General features: G+C 47.8%; 1 protein-coding gene across 6 annotated transcripts in view; it reads right to left on the minus strand.

Moving 5' to 3' along the window:
* Positions 1-19,917, minus strand: part of LOC108633191 (teneurin-2) — a 755,039-nt gene that overhangs the window by 105,501 nt on the left and 629,621 nt on the right. The window lies entirely within an intron of this gene.

Genomic DNA, 19,917 nt, shown 5'->3' on the forward strand with positions numbered 1-19,917 from the left:
CACAAACTAAGCCATTAGTTTACCCAATTGCTCTGGAGCTGCCTTCACCATAGCTGCAGGACTCTGAACATTCTGATTTATTTGCCTAGATTCCTGCTCCTTCACCCGTTCCTGAGTCATCTGTGTTTAGTTGCTCAGTCATGTCTGACACTTTGTGACCCCATGGACTGTAGCCTGCCAGGCTCCTCTATCCATGGGATTCTCCAGGCAAGAATACTGGAGTGGGTTGCCATGCCCTCCTCCAGGGGATCCTCGCAACCCAGGGACTGAACCCAGGTCTCCTCCATTGCAGGTGGATTCTTTACTGTCTGCGCCACCAGGGAAGCCCTCCTAGTCATCTACCATTCAACAAATGTTTGAGTGCTATTCATGTTCTGAAAATAAAACAGGGAACAAAGAATGATGGTGTCTGTCATAAAGGAGCTGACAGTATAGAGAAGGAAAAGGATATGATGCATCCTTTAATATCCACACTAGGTGTGGCCTCCTCCAGGAAGCCTTCCTGATGATGTCCATGGCTAAGGTAGGTATTCTTATTCTGTGCATCCCTGAATCTGAGGTTCTCAGAGAATGTTTCTATATCAAAATCCCACAGGGAGAATCAGGATCCTACCCCAGACCTCCCCAGGCAGAGCCTCCAGGAGTAGGTCCTGGAATCTGCATTTTAAACATGATTCTCAGGTGATTCTAATGCACTAGAAATATTAGAAACCATTGTTCACACTAACTTCCTTGTACTAGAATTATCTATCTCTGATTGCTTGCCTTCCTGTCTGGAAAACGAGCTTTTTGAAAAGAAGAACAGTGTCACATTCGTTTTTATATTCATGCTTTGCTTAGTGCCAACGTGGAATCAGACCCAACAAATGTTTGTTGAATGAATAAATGACTGTTTCCCATTCTCCATATGTCTGTTAGGAATGCGGATGGGAATGTTTAGGGCAGTGTTTATGCCTTGGGATTCCTATTAGAATGGATTAGTTAGCCGGTCCTTCTTCACTCTGCTGGGAGTTGATTGAATACACAGTGTAGGAGCTTGGAGAGTAACTTGCTTACACCTCCTTGATTTGATAGCGAGGCATTTGGGGGCCATAATTAGCATCATAAAAACATGCACTCCAATTCCAGGCTGTGACTTGATGAACACTTGAACTGGAGCGCTGAATCAGAGGCCTGGCTGTGTGCTTTAAATTCACTACAATGTAATTTTTTGGCATTACTCTTTACGTTTGGTTCCGCTAATGAAATTGAAATATATAATTTCACCCAAGTTCCACTGTAATTTAGCAATTAATGTACAATGATTTTAATGCATTACTTTCTTTTTAGCAAACAAACAAATTAGGAGGTTGTATGTTCTGCTCGGCTTTAAATTACTAAAACTAGCCTCTCATTTTCCACATGGGCAAATGTTGCTCGGGTGTCTCGTAACACGTTTAGATTTACAAAATTTCCTGGAAGTGCAGACACAGGAGGGTGAGCAGGCAGGCATGCTTAAAATTTAGAGACTTTCAGAGTCATGGCTATGAGTACCTCTGTCCAACGTGCTGGCTAAATCGGGTATCCCCCCAAGAGTCAAGGCAAATCTCAGACCTAAGAAACAGTGTTGGAGACTCGTATCTCAGCAGCAGAATGATGCCAAGGTACCATTTCACATCAGCTAAGGGCTCCCAGCGCCCTTGGTAGAATATGAAAGAAGAATAGGATAAAGAAGCCAAGTATTCTTCCGTTAACATCGTTTTCCATGGACTGCCCTCACTAGACAGAAGGAATCCACCACGGAATGCCTGCTTTGGATTTAAAAATATCCTGCTGAGATATGTTGGCAGTGCTTCATTCAGCCGCTGCAGAAAGTTCTCAGGTAGAAGAAACCCACTGTTATTAGCACTATAGATTTCTTTAAGGCCATCGGCCTCTTCCCATTAGGAGTTCCATCCATCTCTGGTGGCCTTTTCCTCCCGAAGCTGGGAATGTGACCCCCCCACCCTCAACCCTCTACCACCCACTCTGTACAACCAGCTTGAGGGCCTTGCGTCGGGATCAAATAATAACTTAAGACAGTCTTTCCTGTTAAGATTCCTCTCCCAACCCCCTCAAGTCAGCTACTCCTTCCGGATCTGTGACTGCTTCAAAAGTGTGGACCACAAATTTCCTCACTGTTTTTGTTGACTCTGGGCTTTTTATTCTAGGGTCCGTCTGGCAGCAGGAGATGTCCTACAAACACATCAGCCAATAGCAGATGGCAAATGCTTAAAATAAAAAGGATATAAATGATGTCCTCCTACATATTTACATTTACCTGCTCCAGACATTATGCATTTGGGGTTCTAGCCGTTATTAAGTGTGAGCATACGTTACACCTGTAATGACCTCATCATGTTTTGCGATTATGGGCTGCAGCCGCCAAACACTTGCAGATGACACTGTGAACTTGAAATTGGCACTCCAATCTCCCCGCGGCCTGTCAGTCACAAGAAGCGCATCTTTATGCCAGCAAGCCCCTCGCATGGAGTCTGACATGGCAATCTTCAGTAAATTACCCTGTCACTGACAATCTTGCAGTTATCTCGCAAACAATCAAGCAGGCAATCAAACTGTTCTGAATTGCCAGTTCAGGACCTGAGAGGCTGCCGATGTCTCCATTCAACAGGGGCGCGAAAGCGGCTCAGCCCCTGCATGACATTGGATGATTTATTTTTTTATTTATCCGCCTACTTATTTGTTTGTCTGCTTGGCTTTCTCCTGGTGAGAGAGGTTTGCAGAGTCTTCGAAAAGAGTCCCGTTCTGACTCAGCGGTTATGGGAAAGTTTGACCCAGGTCTTCCCCATCAGCTCACAGCGGGGTCCTACGACCGCTTCATAAACATTCTTATTTACTCCACTCTGCAAGATGCGGCTGTGGAGTATTAACTAGGTGCTTTAAGTTAGAACACACACTAAAGAAAAGTTCTGGCTGTATGCCACACACAGACATCGTATGCTAATGGGAATGGCCATTTCAGAGAAATACGGATAGGGAGAAATTTTCTGGGAGCGGTAGGTGAGGCATTCTTCATATTGCTTCTGACAAAGAAAATCAGAGAGAATCTTGCATAACAGTTCTGGCAACGTGACACTGAAATCAGGTTAATGCTAAATGGAAAGCTTTGGATTGGCATTCTCATGATAAGAAGCCAAAGGTCTACACAGAGTCTACACGGAGGTTAAGAACCTGGACTGTGAATTCCTCTAGTCCCTGGCTGTGTCAGCTTAGAAAGAAAAAGTTTACAATCCAAGTTTTGCTGGCTGAAACTCAATTTCTTTGCCTTTAAAACTGAGTGATAACAATGCATATATCATAGGGTCATATGATGGGGAATGGACAGATATAATATCAGTCAGGCATACAGTATACATGGACAGAGGATGAGGTGGTTGGATAGCATCACTGACCCAGTGGACATGAGTTGGAGCAAACTCCAGGAGATAGTGAAGGACAGGACTTGCTATGGTCCATGGGGTTGCAGAGTTAGACATGACTTAGGGACTGACCAATACAGTATATGTTGAATGATAGGAATTACCATAACCAGAAACTCCCTGAAGTTTTCCCTTTTTTCAGTGGATAAAAATGGGATACAAAGAAATAAATGAAATGAATGTCCCCTGATTAGAGTCATTCATGGGTAGGTTGCAGTTGGGCAAGAATGCTATGTTTTCAAATAGGGATAAGTTAATAATTGATGGTAATAATAAATGCTATAGATTGTACTGGATTTACATATATTCTTGATTTATATCCTTATGGCAACCCTACAAAGCAGAAAAATAGAACCCATAAGCTGCAGACTCTGGATCGGGGTGTCTGGGTTTGAATCTCAGAGCAGCTACTACCCATCTGCTGACCGTGGACAATTCAGTGCTCTGTGCCTCAGCTTTCTTAGCTACAAAATGAAGATCGACGCCAAGCGCTGTTGGGAGGATGAAAGCAGTTATTTCATATTCAGGACTTGGAAGAGCACCTGGTGTAGAAAGCACTCAGAACAACGCCCATCCTACAGAGTTGGAAATGAGGCTCAGAAAAACTAAGTAAATTCTTCGAGTGGTCAAGAAGCAGCTTTGGAGAAAAAGCAGAAAGAGGCAACCCATGACATCACCACTCATTGTCTTCTTCATCATCGGAAGGAGGAGATGCTTCCTTCCCAAAGGGAGCCTGAAGACAGGGCAGTGGCCACTCATTAAGCTGGGAAGGCATGAGCAGCGGCGAGATTTAATCACTTCTGAAGGCTTGTCTGCCCTACAGCTGAGGAAGAGTCTGGCTGGTTGAAATGGACATCTGAAAAAGGAATCAGCATGAGAAACAAGATGCCTGGGAATTCACTGTCTGCAGTGCAGGCTGCTAAGGACCACATTGTTTACCTGGGAGCCTCGAGCCCCCCTCCAGCTGTTTACCACTGGTACAAGGTGGCACACCTGGGTGGGCTGCAGGCTGGTGCCAGCTGTTTCCAGCTGCTGCCTCCTTTGTTCTGGAAGGCTTTTTAAGGAGTTCCTCAACAGTCCAGAGATTTAACCTCAGATCCTTCACTGAACACTTAACGGTGATGCTACTCTCGGGGGACAGGGGCCACGGGTGAACAGAGAAGCCACAGCAAACAACTGAGCGCTTCCAAGCTGGCTGAAAGATGCGCCTCTCTTCTGTCTGGGGAGGCTGCCTGAGTCCATGCATCACTCCTGTAGGAAAGCGAAGTCTCCAGGAATGAGACAAGGGTTATTTCATTTCCTCTTTGATCTCTGTAAACTGGGCAGCTTTGGGAGAATCCAGATGGAGGCATTTGGGTCTGTTCTTGGCGCCTTTTGTTCCTTGCAGCTTGGTATGCGAGTGACTCCCTCAATGACCTGCATGAACTCTCTGGCTTTCGTGGGTATTAAAGGCTTCAGAGGAAGATCCAAATTTACTTTTCTCAGTTTTATTTTGTGACAGGGTGGCACAAATCAACTCTCACAATTCACTTCAGGTGCCACGGATAAACTCTGCTAGTGTCTGTAGGCAGCACAGGGTTGGGGACTGGTCAGCAGCTCATGAAAAACGAGCCGCACTTTTTCCAGATCAGGGATTGACAAGAGGGACCACCAACCATCAAATCTACCTTTCCCACTCAGTAGGGTGGACTGGTTAAAACACTGGCTTTTAAGACTACATAGTCTTTCATTTATCGGATGTTCAAGAACAGGCAAAGTTCGTGACTTATAGTAGAAACGTTAGAAACTGTAGTCACCCTTATAGGGAGGTATTGCCTGGAAAAGAATATAGGGGACCTTTCAGGTTCTGGGAATTTTCTAGATTATCTCATTCACTTGACCACACAAGTGATTATGTCGATAAAAATTCATCAAGGTGCATATTTAAGATTATGCACTTCACGCATTTGCTAACAGATTGACTCTGGGCAAGATGATCACCGTCTCTGTGCTCTGTTTTCCTTAAGCACAAAGCAGGCATGATGGTGATGATGGTGGTGGTGGTGCTGCTGCTGCTGCTGCTGACGACCTCACAGGAGCATTGGGAGGATTAAATAAGAGCACCTAGTAACTTACTGTTATTGCTGTTTAGTTGCTAAATTGTGTCTGACTCTTTGCAACCCCATGCACAACAGCCTGCCAGGCTCCTCTATCCGTGGGATTTCCCAGGCAAGAATACCAGAGTGGGTAGCCATTTCCTATCCAAGTAACCTACTACGTGCTTCCAAATCATTTCTACTTCTTTTCTTCTTTTTGAGTCTTCTTGGCATCATATAGGTCTGTTTCCCGTACAGAGTACAGTACTTGTCATGTTCTCATTTTCCCAACAAAATACAGGGAATCCAGGTAGTAAACCCAATAATCCTAGGGCAGTTTTTGAGATCACCTGAGTGATGGAGAGGAGGGGGGAGTGAATGAAGCAGTGGCGGGAAGGAAGAAGGTGACAAGTTGGGGCAAGAAAGAGACCTGCACTGTGTGCTCTTTGTGATGGACCCGAAGAGAGAGCAAGGGGGTTGCTGGAGAGCAGCCTCCACTGCAGGCTGACAGAGGCCAAAGGCTCCTGAATTCTAGCCAGACACATACAGGGGTTCTTGAGTGAAAAAAGAAATACAGCGATCATAAGATTTGACTTGCCCTGGGAGTTATTTTGTTTTAAGGTGAGCTCTTACAGGACCGTGCTGAAAGTGTATGGGGTCCCTGGCTAATATTTTCCTGCCAGGCCTATATCTGGGTAAACAATCTGAGTTTCCCAGATCAGCATATCAGCACTATTCTGGCAGCCTGATCTTACATAAACTTGCAGAAGAAACACTCCTTCAGCCAGCAGGAGCAACTCACTCACCAATCTGCTCTCTGATGTTGAGGCTGGGTGTTGGACCTTGAGATAACTCAGAAATGCAAATCTCCAAGCATCTCAGGGTATCTGGTCAACCGTACATGCGTGGGGGTGAAGGTGAGGAGGGGGAGAGGGTCAGAGAGCACATGAAAGGAAGAAATAGGACCCAGGGCTCCTGAGGGCTCTAGTCCAGCACTGCATTGCTGATCCTGGCCAGTCTCTGCCACTGGGACAGCACTTACAAAATTTTAAGGCAGGTCCAACACTCCAAAGCTCAGGGAACCACTGTCCAGGGCAGCACTGGCCTTCTATCCTAGTTAAACAAATAACATAATAATACAGGCTTTAGAGTCAGAATGGTCTGGTTTTAAAATCTGTCCTATCTATCATTCATTAGCTATGGTGAGCGACCTCCTGTGACTTGGTGTTCCCAACTACAGAGTGGACTTAATAGCACCTATGTCACCAAAGATCAGGGAGATGCTATAAGATGGTCCATGTGAAATGAGAAGATGAAGGTACTGCGCTAAACACAGAGGAAGAGCTCAACAAACGGGGGAGGCTGTTTTTAATGATATTTCCTGCTCTCCACCAGGGAAGGGGACTCTTCTATTTGCATTTTACCCAATGCCTGCTGACAAGTTGGAAGTGAGGGATAATTGAAAGTATTCCAGCTTGATGTAACTAAGAAGTGAAAGGCACAGGCAAGGCTGACTTGATTTAACCTGGCAATATGAGATTAGTTCTTCATTGCCTCTGTTAGGTCTCCCGCACTGCCAACCTTTTAAAGCAATAGATTGGCTGACAGGGTGCTCATTTGGAAGGTTTCACCTGCCATTAATACCCTGGCTGCCTGATGGACCATCGTTCGGCAGGCATCTCGCCTCTCCCCCCATGGGGCACCCGCCATTCTCAAACATTGCAAGAAGTAAAATTGTATTTGCATTCCTTCTGGAAGGCCTGTTGGAAGTGTTCCTCTTGCTTCCTGTCAACTCTTTTTGTCAGTCTCTGAATTCCAAGGCCTGGGATCCCTGCCCCCAAAGCACCTTCCAGCTTTGCTTATAACTTAGCAGTGGAAGATCCATCATGTCCAATCAGAGACCTGGCAGAGTGGAGGCCCCCACTAAGAGCTCCTTTGCTGGCTTTCCTGGTCTTCAGGATGGATGTGGGAAAGAAAGCAAAGACTGCCTAGGAAAACCCAGGCACTGTTACTGAAGGCAGTGATATGATCCAAGTAAAACCTCTTTTTGATGGGATTCTGGTTTACCCTGAAGCTACTGGGGCACCTGGTCGACTCCATATGCATGGGGATGGGAGGTGAGGGACGGTACAAATCTTATGGCAATGAACTTGAAATGTGTATCTAGTTTTTTGTTTTGGGGGGTTGGGGGGGAATGATTCTTCATTAAAAATAAAACAAGTGGACAAAAAACAAAAACAAACACTATCAACCAAACCCTTTAAAACCAATGCTTCTCAAATTCTAACCAGCATCAGAATCACTTGGGGGAACTTGTTAAAATGTAGATTCTAATTCTGTAGTTTTAGAGTTTGGGACTCGAGAGTGTGCATTTCTTATAAGCTCGCAGGTGATGCTGACGCTGGTGTTCTGAGCCCGTACTTCTATAAATCAAGCACCAAACTGCTGATGGTCAGGTCATGCTCCCAGATTTCCTGTCCTGGAATCAGCTCAGTGATGTTAAAATACTGATCATTATCTCACCCACACCTACTGAATTCCTGAGAGTGGAAACCGGGAATCTGCATTTTAAAGAAAATGCCCCGTGTGATTCCTTCGTTCACTAGAGCTTGAGACCGACTCCCCCCCCCCCACCCCCCCCACCCCCCCCTACCCCCCCGCTCTCAATGACTGAAAACACCTTTCAGATATCCACAGCAGCACAACTCACCCTCAGGCAACTTATGCCTCCTGGGGGAGAGTAACAGGGGTTCCCTAAAATAGAGAGTGAGGTGGGACAGAAGGGTCTGTGGTCAGTCTAGGGGGTGCTGGTTAAACAAAGGTAAAGTGGTTTCATCACAGCGGGATTTCTCAGAGCCTTTGTTGAGTGACTATGCGTTAGGAATCTTTACCGTTGCAGTGGAGTGTGCAGTATTTCCTGACCATGGACACTTTGTGGCTTGGAGCATCTCCATGCCAACAGTCTAGTGTCTTACTAGTTGGGAAGCACTTCAGGAGAACACAGGGCTCTAGGTTTGGGGATTCTCCCCTAGGAAGGACCAGCCAAACCTTCATCTACTCCACAGTGACAAGTGACAGCTCCATGCTTTAGTGACCATCTTGTCAAACACAGGCTTGGGGTGGTCAGTCCTAATGCAAACTACACCATCAAAACGAGCACATTGGCTCAGAGCCTCTGTCCTTGTGCTCCCGGAGCCTCCCAAAGCCAGTGCATTTCAGCACAGGGATCCTGTGCTCGGTGACAGCATCCCTGGAGGTCAGTACGGCCACGGATCATCTAATGAGAGCTAATAGCTGCTCTTATGAAGAGCTTACTGAGTGCCAGGCACCGGGCTAAGTGCTTTACATGCATCCTCTCATTAAATTACCATCAGAACTCCAGGCATCATCAACACTGCTGTTTACAGATGAAGAATTGCACATTGAGAGAGATTAAACACCTCACCTAAGACCATGCAGCTTTTATCTGGTAGGGCTGTTCTATTTTATTTTTTACAGAGAACATCTGTAGTTTATTCAAAACTGCCAGAGTGCCAACATGAAGACAGTTTTCCACACGGTGTCTACACTCCTCTGCTTGGAATGTGTCTGGGCTCCACCCAGAGACTCACCATCATTTGAAGTAACGCGAGGAGGCCCAGGAATATAAACCATCTGGGTGTGACCCTGAAGGTCCTGGTCAAAACCCAGCCATCAAGGATGGTCTTACTATCCACACACAGCCCGAGGTCATGTGTACAAGAACCCTGTGAGTCTCAGGGAGCAGACCAGTCTGCTTTGTGTCCTCCTGAAATCTTCTCAAATTACCTGCTTCTAACATGCTTCCTCTGCGGCCAACGTGGCCCTCCTGTGGTCTGACCCTCCAGAACACCACCGGAGTGGGAAGCACCCCTGTGAATCAGGGCACACCCCCCCCCCCCACACACACCTACCTGCAGTGTGTGAAGCCACAGGGTTTGGGGTCCCACCTTCCTCATCGAAACTGCTCTAACATTGCACCAGAACTTTCCTCGACAGTGTCCATGTGGTCTCCTTGACTGTCCCATGAGCATAAGGACAGAAACCCAGTGACCTTGCACACCTCGCACGGGCTGCTGTGGCCCCTGCTTCACAGGTGCCCCAGAGTGGTACCCACAGGTAACACCTGTCAGAGTCAAGCACTTGGGGTTAAAGGGCAACCACTGGAATGCAGCTCTCTGTCTTTCCTAAGGAGATCGTACATCTGGTCATACGTGGTTTTGAAATCGTAAACGTTTGGCTTGTTGGGTGCTGGTCCTAGAAGCTTCACGCAAGTTCCTGTGCAGAAGGACCGGATGCTGAATCCTCGTTTGCTACAGAAGATTAGAGATGATCCTTAAGGCAGGGAAAATGTTCTAGCTGCTGGAGCTGATACCACGCTTGATCTACCCAGTTTCGTCTCAATGTTCAGATCAACACAGAAATCGACCTTCTTTCAACCAATCCTTCCGGTCTTAGTTCTGCCTCCTGAGAATGTTGTGTGCCTCCGATCCGGTTCTGGTTGATCGATCACACCAGCGCCACCCGCAGAGGCAAGGATAGCATGGCGGTGGCTGCACCGCCTAGGGCTGGGTTTTGAACCCAGTTTGTTGCACTCCAAAATCAAATCCTGCGTGAGGCTGCCATGACAGGTCTGCTACTGTGAAACATTCCGAATGGCCAACACACAGGAGCAGCTTATCTGCCACGTGGCCATGCTTAGTGCCTGTGCCAAGCTCTTTAATTTAAGGCAGGACTACATCAAACAGAAGAGGGACGATTTCAAGCCATAGGGAAGGGCACTTTATTTTCTGAAAAACAAGGATGCAGAATGTTTTAGCTGCCCTCCACCCCAGCTCCTCACTTCACCCAGCTTACACTTCTGCCTTGAGCAGACCGCCACAGGGCTGTCCCCTCACTAGCATCTTCAGTTTCTCTGTGCTTTCTCAGCCTGTGCCAAGCATCCTGATCCAGCCACCAGCCAGTAATGCCCACAAGAACCCTTTGAGGCAGGTTCTGTGTGGCTCATATGGTAAAGAGTCTGCCTGCCGTGTGGGAGACCCGGGTTTGATCCCTGGGTCGGGAAGATCCCCTGGAGAAGGGAATGGCAACCCACTCCAGTATTCTTGCCTGGAGACTTCCATGGACAGAGGAGCCTGACAGGCTACAGTCCATGGGGTTGCAAAGAGTCACTAATACTTTGCTTTTTATATTCTGTGAGCTCCGCCTTGCAGGTAAAGAAATGGAGGCTCAGAGAGCTTAAGGGTCTTGCCCACAGTCACACAGGAAGTACATGATGGAGGAGTGATTCACCCCTAGGAGGTCTATGCTCTTGGTTTCTACCCTTTGTTCTTCACAGGAGGCTGCAAGTGGTCACTGCAACTTCAGGGAGTCCTGTGAAGGCTGCAGAACTTGGGGAAGGCAATGCCAAGCCTTCAGAGAACATCACCCTCTAGCTGCTGTCTCTTTCAGTCTTTCTCTCTCCTCTTTCTTCCCCTCCCCTTCTGCCTCTTCTCAGCACACAGAGCCTCCAGGAACAGTGATCTCACTTGATCAGAAAGTTTCGCCTCGGACATCCCTGACAGGCCTTGCTGGCACTGTCTCCCCCGTGTTAGCCCAGGGCCACGTTTCTATACCCGGGGGCTTTCTCCCCTGCCTGCAGCTGTCTGCCCCCTTTCTTGCTACAAAAACTGGCGGCAACAGAGAGCGGGGCTTCTGATCTCAGGCACTGACTTCCCCACACGCTGGCCTGGCCCTGCTGCTTGTGGCCTCTCCCAGCTCCGTCTACTCCCCCCCACCATGCCTGCTGCCCTCGTCAACTACCATTTCAAAGAGCCCACTGACAGGTCAGACAGAAGAGAGCCGATGGCCAGGGAGTCCGGGCCTGGCAGGGGGTGGCAGCCTGGTGGGGTGCCAGACACTGACTAGCTGGGGCCCTCAGAAGAGAAGAGGGCTGTCACCACCGACACCTCTGAGCAACAAGCCGGAACAGTCCCTTTCCGCCTGAGGAGAGGCCCTGTCTCCTGGGGGATTGAGGGCAGGTGGGAGGGCTGGCCCCAAAGCTGAGAGAATTAGCAGGTAAAGAATAAAGAAATACCCCCAGCCCAGGCATGGGGAGAAGGGACCAGACTTGGCTATCAGAAGCTTCCTGCTAGATGAAGGCAATCAGAAGTGCGAATTCCTAAAACTGGCCATTACTCCACCCCAGGCGCTATGCTGAACGCTCCCTAGAGATGTGCTCAATTTAATCCTCACACCCACTCTACAGTGAGGGCACTGAGAACTGGTACAGTACCGCCAATTATGATCCCAGGATCTGGAGGTCTGCAATGCATTGGCTGTGTGGCTTTGGGTTAGTGCCTTTACCTCTCTGAGCCCCAGCGTCCTCATCGGTAAACTGAAAATGATCGTATCAGCATAATAGGGTTGTTGTGAAAGACTAAATAAGCTCCGCGCTAAAGCACTCCGTGGATAGTAACCATCTGTTTACTCTGGCTTCCATGCTACTCCACATTTGGTCGAGTGACCCATACTGTGGGAGGTCGGGACCCACTCGGGACTGATTCCTGACTGCCTCTGCCTTTCGTTGGAGGAGGATTATGGAGCCTGCCTACCTACTGCGGTCAGCCCACAGGAAGTCAATGCACAGGGTGAGCAAAGTTGGCTATAGAGGTAAAGAGCAGCAGAACCACACATTCACAATTTTGTGAAAGAAACAGTGTAGCTCACACTTGGATTTTCTTTGCATTAATACAGTGGTGTCCATGGTATGTAGTGACTTGGGTGTCATTGTCTGTGTGTGTTGCTTTAATCCTCAAATGAAATGTATTCATCCTATTAATAATCTCTTGAATAAATGACAAGTGCTTCTTATCTTAGATACTTCATATTCAAGCTTTCATTCTTCAAGTTACTTAATAATGAATTGACCAAGACAGATAGGAACCTGGAGGTTGTGGGCCTAGCCTTGAGAGGGGAAACAGTGGGCAAACAAATTATAAGAGACTTTGCAAGAGTGATAGTGTTTTGAAGAAAAGTAAAGAGGGGGCCAAGGGTTGAAGAGGGATGGAGGAGAGCCAGGGATGGCATCTCTGAAGTGACGACTGGGTAGAAACCTAAGTGAAATGAGGAAACAAACTGCAGAAACATCTGGGGGAAAAGCATTTGGGGCAGAGGGAACAGGAGGTACAAAAGCCCAGGGATGGGGTGTATTTTGTGAGCTATGGGGAGAACAAGAAGGTGGACACTGGGCCAGTGGAAGGAGAGGGTAAGGAAGAAAGGAGATCAGATGGAAGCGGGGACTTGCTTTTGCAAATGAATGGCCAGTGTTGCACCTGGACGCCATTCTATGGGAGAGGAGACGCCCTGGGAAGGTCTGAGAAGTGCTGTGATACAACCTGACCTTTAAAGAGGATTCTTCTGAGGGCCCTGTGTGGGATAGACTGGCAGCTGCAGGAACAGTAGTCAGCCTAGCAGAGTTGATGGCAGGATGTGGGTGGAGGTGGGAAGACATTAAGAAACCAGGGCCTTAATAATTAGGAATAGAGACTGGAGGGGCCAGAAAAAGGTGTACCCATGGATCTGTGTGACACCATGCAGACAAAGGTGGCAGGTGAGAGAACCAGGGAATGACCGCTCCAGTAGACCTGCCCCAGGGATCGAGCTTGGGGATGTTCCTGCGGCTTTAAGGCCAGAGTGCCTTAGCTGGTTTCCCCATCGGGCAGCCCAGGGCCACTAGGCCTGCAGACATCATCCCCTGCAGGCACTTGAGCTCTCCTCACAAGGGGACATATTGTGCCAAGTCAGTGGTTTTCAAAGTTCCAGCATCTTCTGGGCACTCACTAGAAATGAGCATCAGGATCCCCTACCAGACCTATCGAATGAGAAACTCTGGGAATGAGGCCCAGCCTAACCTGTGCCTTACTCCCTTCTGGAGACTCTGATGCCCACTGACCGATGGAAATCACTGTGCTAAGCGTTTTGCACGGATGAACTCATTTAAGCATCACAGTATCCTGTAAGGTAGGATCCATCATTAGCCCCACTTTAGGGAGGACAAAACTGAGGCTCAGAGAAATAGAAGGGACATACCTACATTCATACCATGAACCGGTAAGGGGAGCCAGAAGGTGAACAAAACCTCCTGACCCCAGAACCTCTTTATCATCCTGCCAGGTTGCCTCTTCCTGCCACAGGCAATGAGGCATCATAAAGAAAGACACTTCCCTGCTGCGAGTATGTGTGTTCAAGAATAATTCAAACAGATCTGTCAGCTTCCTGTCTGAAGGAAAGGGGTGGCTGTGATTTTGGGGACCAAGATGCTCAGTGGAGGAAGGTAAAGCCAATACTTGGGATAAAATGCTCCGTCTGGCACACAAGAGCTGCCACACAAGAGCTGGTCTATCCCTACCAGCTTCCCCAGTTTCCCCTGCCTCCATGCTCCACACTCTCAGTCGTCTCAGATGCCCCCAAATGTGCTGTGTCCCCTTGCCATTTTCCTCATCCACCGTGCCCTTCCTTCTTTTCTTATCTGATTCCTCTCTAGCTTTCAAAATTCCCACTTTACTGGCTTCTATGTCTCTCTTCCGGGCTGCCACTGTCCTGTGGCCTCAGGTCTATCGTGAACACTTAGGACACGGCTTTGAATGGTTTCACGTCTTCTTCACCCATCTTTAGACTGTGGGTTCTTTGTGGGACTCTGTGTCTCATGCCTCACAGAGTAGAGGCTTGGTGTACGTCTGTTAAATGAATGAATGATTTGGGGGAGTCTGTCCCAGAGTGGCTGGTTTGGGGGGAGGTGTTTTTCATCATCACCATCAATGACAAGATGTCTGCACAGAGTGGAGACTCGGGTGGAGTGAGTCCCACTTGGGGTGCAACTTTAAAGAAGGCACTCACAGGACTTCCCCGGTGGTCCAGTGGTTGAGAATCTACCTTCCAATGCAGGGAACGCAGGTTTAGTCCCTGGTCCAGGAACTAAGATCCTAAATGACCCGGGGCAACTAAGCCCATTTGCCTCAATTTCTAAGGCCATGCGCTCTAGAGCTTGTTGGCTACAACAAGAGAAGAGTGTGGGCCACAACTGGAGAGAAGCCCCAGAGTGTAGCAACGAAGAGCTTGCACTCCACCGCAGAGACCCAGTGCCGCCAGAAAAAAAGACGCTGCTCACTCTCAAGTGTGTCTAGGTCCCGGGTCTCAGACAGACCTTGGCTCAAACAAGCAATGCCAGGCACCCATTCTCGAGGGTAACTGGGTCCCTTTGGGGAAAGATGTACTGGGTTTAAAGCCAGGAAATAACTGTCCCCCAGCATTCATCACAGCACTATTTACTAAAGCTAGGGCATGGAAGCAACCTAGATGTCCACTGTCAGATTAACAAATCAGGAAGTTGTGGTACATATACACGATGGAATATTAGTCAGAAAAAGGAATGCATCTGAGTCAGTTCTAATGAGGTGGATGAACATAGAGCCTATTATATAGAGTGAAGTAAGTCAGAAAGAAAAAAACAAATGTTGTATATTGACACATATATATGGAATCTTGAAAGATGTTAATAATGAGCTTATTTGCAGGGCAGCAGTGGAGACGCAGACATAGGGAACAGACTTGTGGACACAGTGGGGAAAGGAGCAGGTGGGACGAATGGAGAGAGTGGCGTTGAAACACATATATTACCATATGTAAAACAGATACCAATGGGAATCTGCCATATGTTGCAGGGAGCTCAAACCTGGTGCTATGTGACAACCTAGAGGCGTGGGATGGGGTGGGAAGTGGGAGGGAGGTTCAAGAGGGAGGGCACGTGGGCACCTATGGTTGATTCACACAGATGTATGACAGAAACCAATGCAATACTGGAAAGTAATTATCCTCCAATTAAAAAATAAATAACAACACAATAGAGCCCGGAAACCGGGTGTTTGGCTCCTATCTGTCCTTCCCTGCTGTGTGGCCTTCAAGGAGTTACTTTCCTCTTTGGACTTTGTAGCTGCTGGCAACTGTATATTGCAGCTTTCCTGCGCCTGACAATCCTGGGCTCCATAATCTCATAAATGAAAGACATGGTGTCCCTTGGTGTGAGGCCCTACCCTGGGTGGTGCTGGTAGTCCTGGCTGGGGGCAGATTGATGCTGGTATACCTTGAGGACTGAAAAGGGAGGTAATCCCCTGGAAGAGGCTTGGGTTTCGCTGCGTGTGGAGAAAGTCAGAAACACTGGGCTCTGAGCTTGGGGGACACCTTGCAGTTTTCCTTCGATTCATATTTGGCCACATAATTCTGGCCCTTCTCCAATCCCCCAGAGCTCTTGGCTGAGAAGATGGAAAGTCAAAGGAAAGAGCACAGGCCTTGGGCAGCTGTTCGCTCCTCGCTGTGGAGAACGCCTCGCTATTTAAAGTCCAACTGCTCCACTTTCCCCTGCTCGCCCCTGGCACTTCAGCGCAGAAGCACTTTGTGGCAAAAAATGCACTCCAGATCCAAAACAGGGAAGAGAAAAGCTAATGCCGAGGCGATTTTTCAGAATGCTGCAGAATTCGTGCTGCTGAGGGGCTGAGGGCGTTAAGCAGATCTGCTCTGCTCTGATCCGGGACACAAAACTCAGGAGCTGTAAGGGGCCCTTGACCATGTGTCCTGAATCCTGATTTGGCTACATTTTAGCTGGGGGACCTGGGTAAGCCACCGTCCTTCTCTGGCCCTTCTTTATCATCTATATAAAGGATGATAATAAGAGGCTCCGAGGGCTCTCCTGGGCCAACACCATGGTTTATTTGGGCAGTCTGGTAACATCTGAGGACCGGCCTGGCCTCTACTAATAAGGGCTCCATGCCCCAGGCCTTTGACCTTGAAACAAAGGACACTCCCTTTGCCGGTACTGTCTAGCCCCTCAGATATGCTCCTGGAGATGTTAGTGTCTGCATCAGATCTGTCAGCCCTGGCATTACCGACATTTGGGGCTGGAGCATTCTTCGTTGTGAGTCATCCTGTGCAGGATGTTTAGTAGCATCCCTGGCCTTTACCCACAAAATGCCAGCAGCGCCTCCTCTGTTCCTCCTTGCTGTGATTCATACAATGGCAGATGTGGCCAAGGTGCCCTGGAGAACTCAGTCGTCCCTGGTAGGGAACCACTAGTCTGGACTGAGGGGAGGGTGTGGGAGCAACAGAGCTAAGCATCGCACCTATGCCCTTGAACCCTGAATTTGAAATTTAAATGCTGGTCACAGAAACCAGGGGGGCATCTCAGTCATCTAGGCAGCTACTCTGGTCAAGGCAAAAAGCAGGAAGCCAACAGAATGATGCAAATGTTACCTCCCTGCCACCAGTTAGATCTTTGTTTTGATCCTTTAATTTCCCCAAGTAAGTTCTCAGTGATTTGAATTATCAACATTTTTTACAGTTATGCATTTTAATCATAATTTTATGATGAATATTTGATTTGTCATCTAATCAGGGAAAAATATACAATTCCTTAAGAGACACTTAATAACCATTTAAGCCTCTAAAGATTTGATTAGAAAAGACTGAAGGTGCTGTGTTAGGTAAACTCACGAACTTTCCACACCTTCTTATTTTCTTCAACAAATTCCATGGTCAAATACATTTACTACGAAAACAGTTGCTGGAAAGTTTTGCCCAGGAGGCGGTGTCCCCCCAGGACCTTTTGTGGCAACAGCACATATCCTGTACTTTTTGAAGCTTCTTCAGAAACAACTTCCAAATTCTGTTGCTGTTTTAGAAGAAATGAGATGCTGGCTTTAAGGAAGAAAAGCGATGTCACAGTGGCCAGCTGAAAAGCCTGTTTTGACTATGCCCTCCCTGAGGTATCCTCATCAGGGAAACGGAAAAACTATGAAGAGAAAGACTCATAGATCTTGTTGTGAAGACACAGATAATGAAGAAGAAAGAAAGGGGTAAATTGGGGTGTGACATTTGCTGTGAAGGAAGCACCAGAGAGTGATGGGAGAAAGACAAAGGTGAGCCTTCTCTGACAGGCCTTTCTGTGGCCTTTGAGCTGAGACCTAAGAATAAGATGCTTCCCAAGTGGCTCGGCAGTAAAGAATCCACTTGCCAATGCATGAGACGTAAGAGATGCAGGTTTGATCCTGGGTTGGGAAGATCCCCTGGAGGAGGAAATGGCAAACCCACTCCACTATTCTTGCCTGGAGAAGTCTGTCATGCAAAATGCCCAAGTCAGAGTATCGATTGCCTTGGACCAGCATGGGCTGGGGGATGAGACTTAGCCCCCACAAGGCTCAGAAGGCTGGCCAGAGGGGATGAAGCAGGTCTGCTATGGAGGTTATTGGGAACAGTGAGAGGGAAAGAAGGGACCCATCACAGCAGGCCCTCCAGGCCAAGATGGAACATGCAGAACTCTTAGTTGCCGAACATACGAACTAGTTCCATGACCAAGGATTGAACCTGGGTCCCCTGCATTGGGAGTGCAGAGCCTTAGCCACTGGACCACCAGGGAAGTTCCCCAAGGTGAAACATTTGATTTTGATGCTAACTATGGCAGAAGCCTTTGGAGGGCATGACATCATCTGACTTACAATGTAAAACTCTCTCTCTGCTTCTGTGTAGGGGCACAGGGAACAGGGGCAAGAACAACAGCAGGGAAACCTCGTGGGTTGCCTATTCCCATGATCCAGGTGCCTCCAAAGCCCAGCACAGTGCTCTTGAAATCTTACTGATTAAAGCTTTTATATGCAGTGGAAAGTGGATTCTATCTCTTTTTTGAACCTCAACAGAATAAAAGAAAACCAAACCCCCTAACTCTCAGTACCCTCAACAGGAGAAGCTTCTCTAGTCAAATGTGCCCAGGAAATCAAAGACCTTATTACAGCTGGAAGGCCCATGTGGTTCGCTAGGAGTTCAGTTGGGGCTAGTTCTGTTTCCCTCCCAAAGATGAGAGCCCCAGTGCCTGGCCAGCTGGCAGTGGCCTCTAGGCCAAGTCTTAGTCTTCTAAGCGTGAGATATATTACTTTGCTCTCTGGGAGCTAATTGGTTATGGCTGCAGCTACATTTGCCACAAGGTCTTTGGACTGCAAAGGGAATCCTCATCCAACCCAATTAATAGAACAACATTGCATTTTTATGCTGTCCTCCACCCAACCCATCCATCAGTGTGATTTACACACATTAATCAAGGCATTTACAATGGGTTCACCAAGCTTGCTCCCTCATTGGATGGAGAAACCGGACTATTTGGATTCTTCCGGAGTCCCTGAGGTCCCGAGCTTGGCTCTGCTAAACGTACAGACAAGGTGAGTTATTAATTAACAATTGAGATAAATGCCGCAACAGCATCCTTGAATCATGTCAAACCAATTTGGATGGTTGTGGGATGTGGAGGAGGCGGTGGGTGAGGGGTGGGTTTTGCCTGTTCCAAGTGCTTCTGGACAGACTGCAATGTTTTTTCTCCCCATTTAGGCCTGGCTGGAGTGCCCTGAGCTCAGGCCAGCATCCATATCTCTTAACCCTAGGCAGCCTCCTCTGGGGCAAAACAAGGAACTGAGCTTCACAGATGGAGGTGGGCTGGGAAATACCATTCTGAAGAGCAGCCTGACAAGACCTTAACTTACAGAGAGAAAGGTCGATGCTGCTGGTGGAGGGAAGAGCTCCTACCAGGGGTTCCTGACCACACAGATCTGAGGACCTGAGGGAGCTAGGAGGCAGGCTGGAGACCCCGGCATGATCCTGTGATGGGCTTTCTTTCCGCAGAGCTGACACCCATGCTCTATGACAGCGTCTCCCCGAAGCTCACAGTTGAATGGCTTCCCATCCCGTCTGCCTTCACTCGCTGGACTGTGATACTACCATGCTTATACATCTTTCCAGATGGATTCTGAGCTTCAGATGGATTCAGTGAACTCTTTGTGGACACTTTGTGTCATTTGTCTTCATATTTCCAGAGGCCTGTTTCCAAAGTCTAACATTTAGTCAGCCCTCAACGAATGTTTGTTAAACCATGAAAGAATGACAAATGGAAGGCTGGATGGATGGATTCACACTCTAATGACAGAGAGTTAAAGGCTGCTTAAATTTTGAGACCAACATTGGCCATCTCTCCAGCCAGGAATGGAGAGCACTTCTAAAACATACTACTTACTCAGAAACACAACAGGAAATTGTGTTCATATTTTTCCAATTCCTTCCTTCTTCCTGAATTAAATTTCCCTTTCTTCACTTCATTCCTCTTGGGTTCTGGAAATACTAGGGGTAGAGGTCTTGGAAACAGGCATCACGACATTGGGCTGTGTCAGCCCACGCAGGGGAAACTGTTATTTGAAAAAACTTTTTTCTCAAAATGTGGTTGGCAGATCCCTTGCATCAGAATCCTTGGTAAAAATGCAGATTCCTAATCCCACATCTGACTTAATAAATCAGAATCT

Source organism: Capra hircus, chromosome 7 (assembly GCF_001704415.2).
Source record: "Capra hircus breed San Clemente chromosome 7, ASM170441v1, whole genome shotgun sequence".
Lineage (NCBI taxonomy): Eukaryota > Metazoa > Chordata > Mammalia > Artiodactyla > Bovidae > Capra > Capra hircus.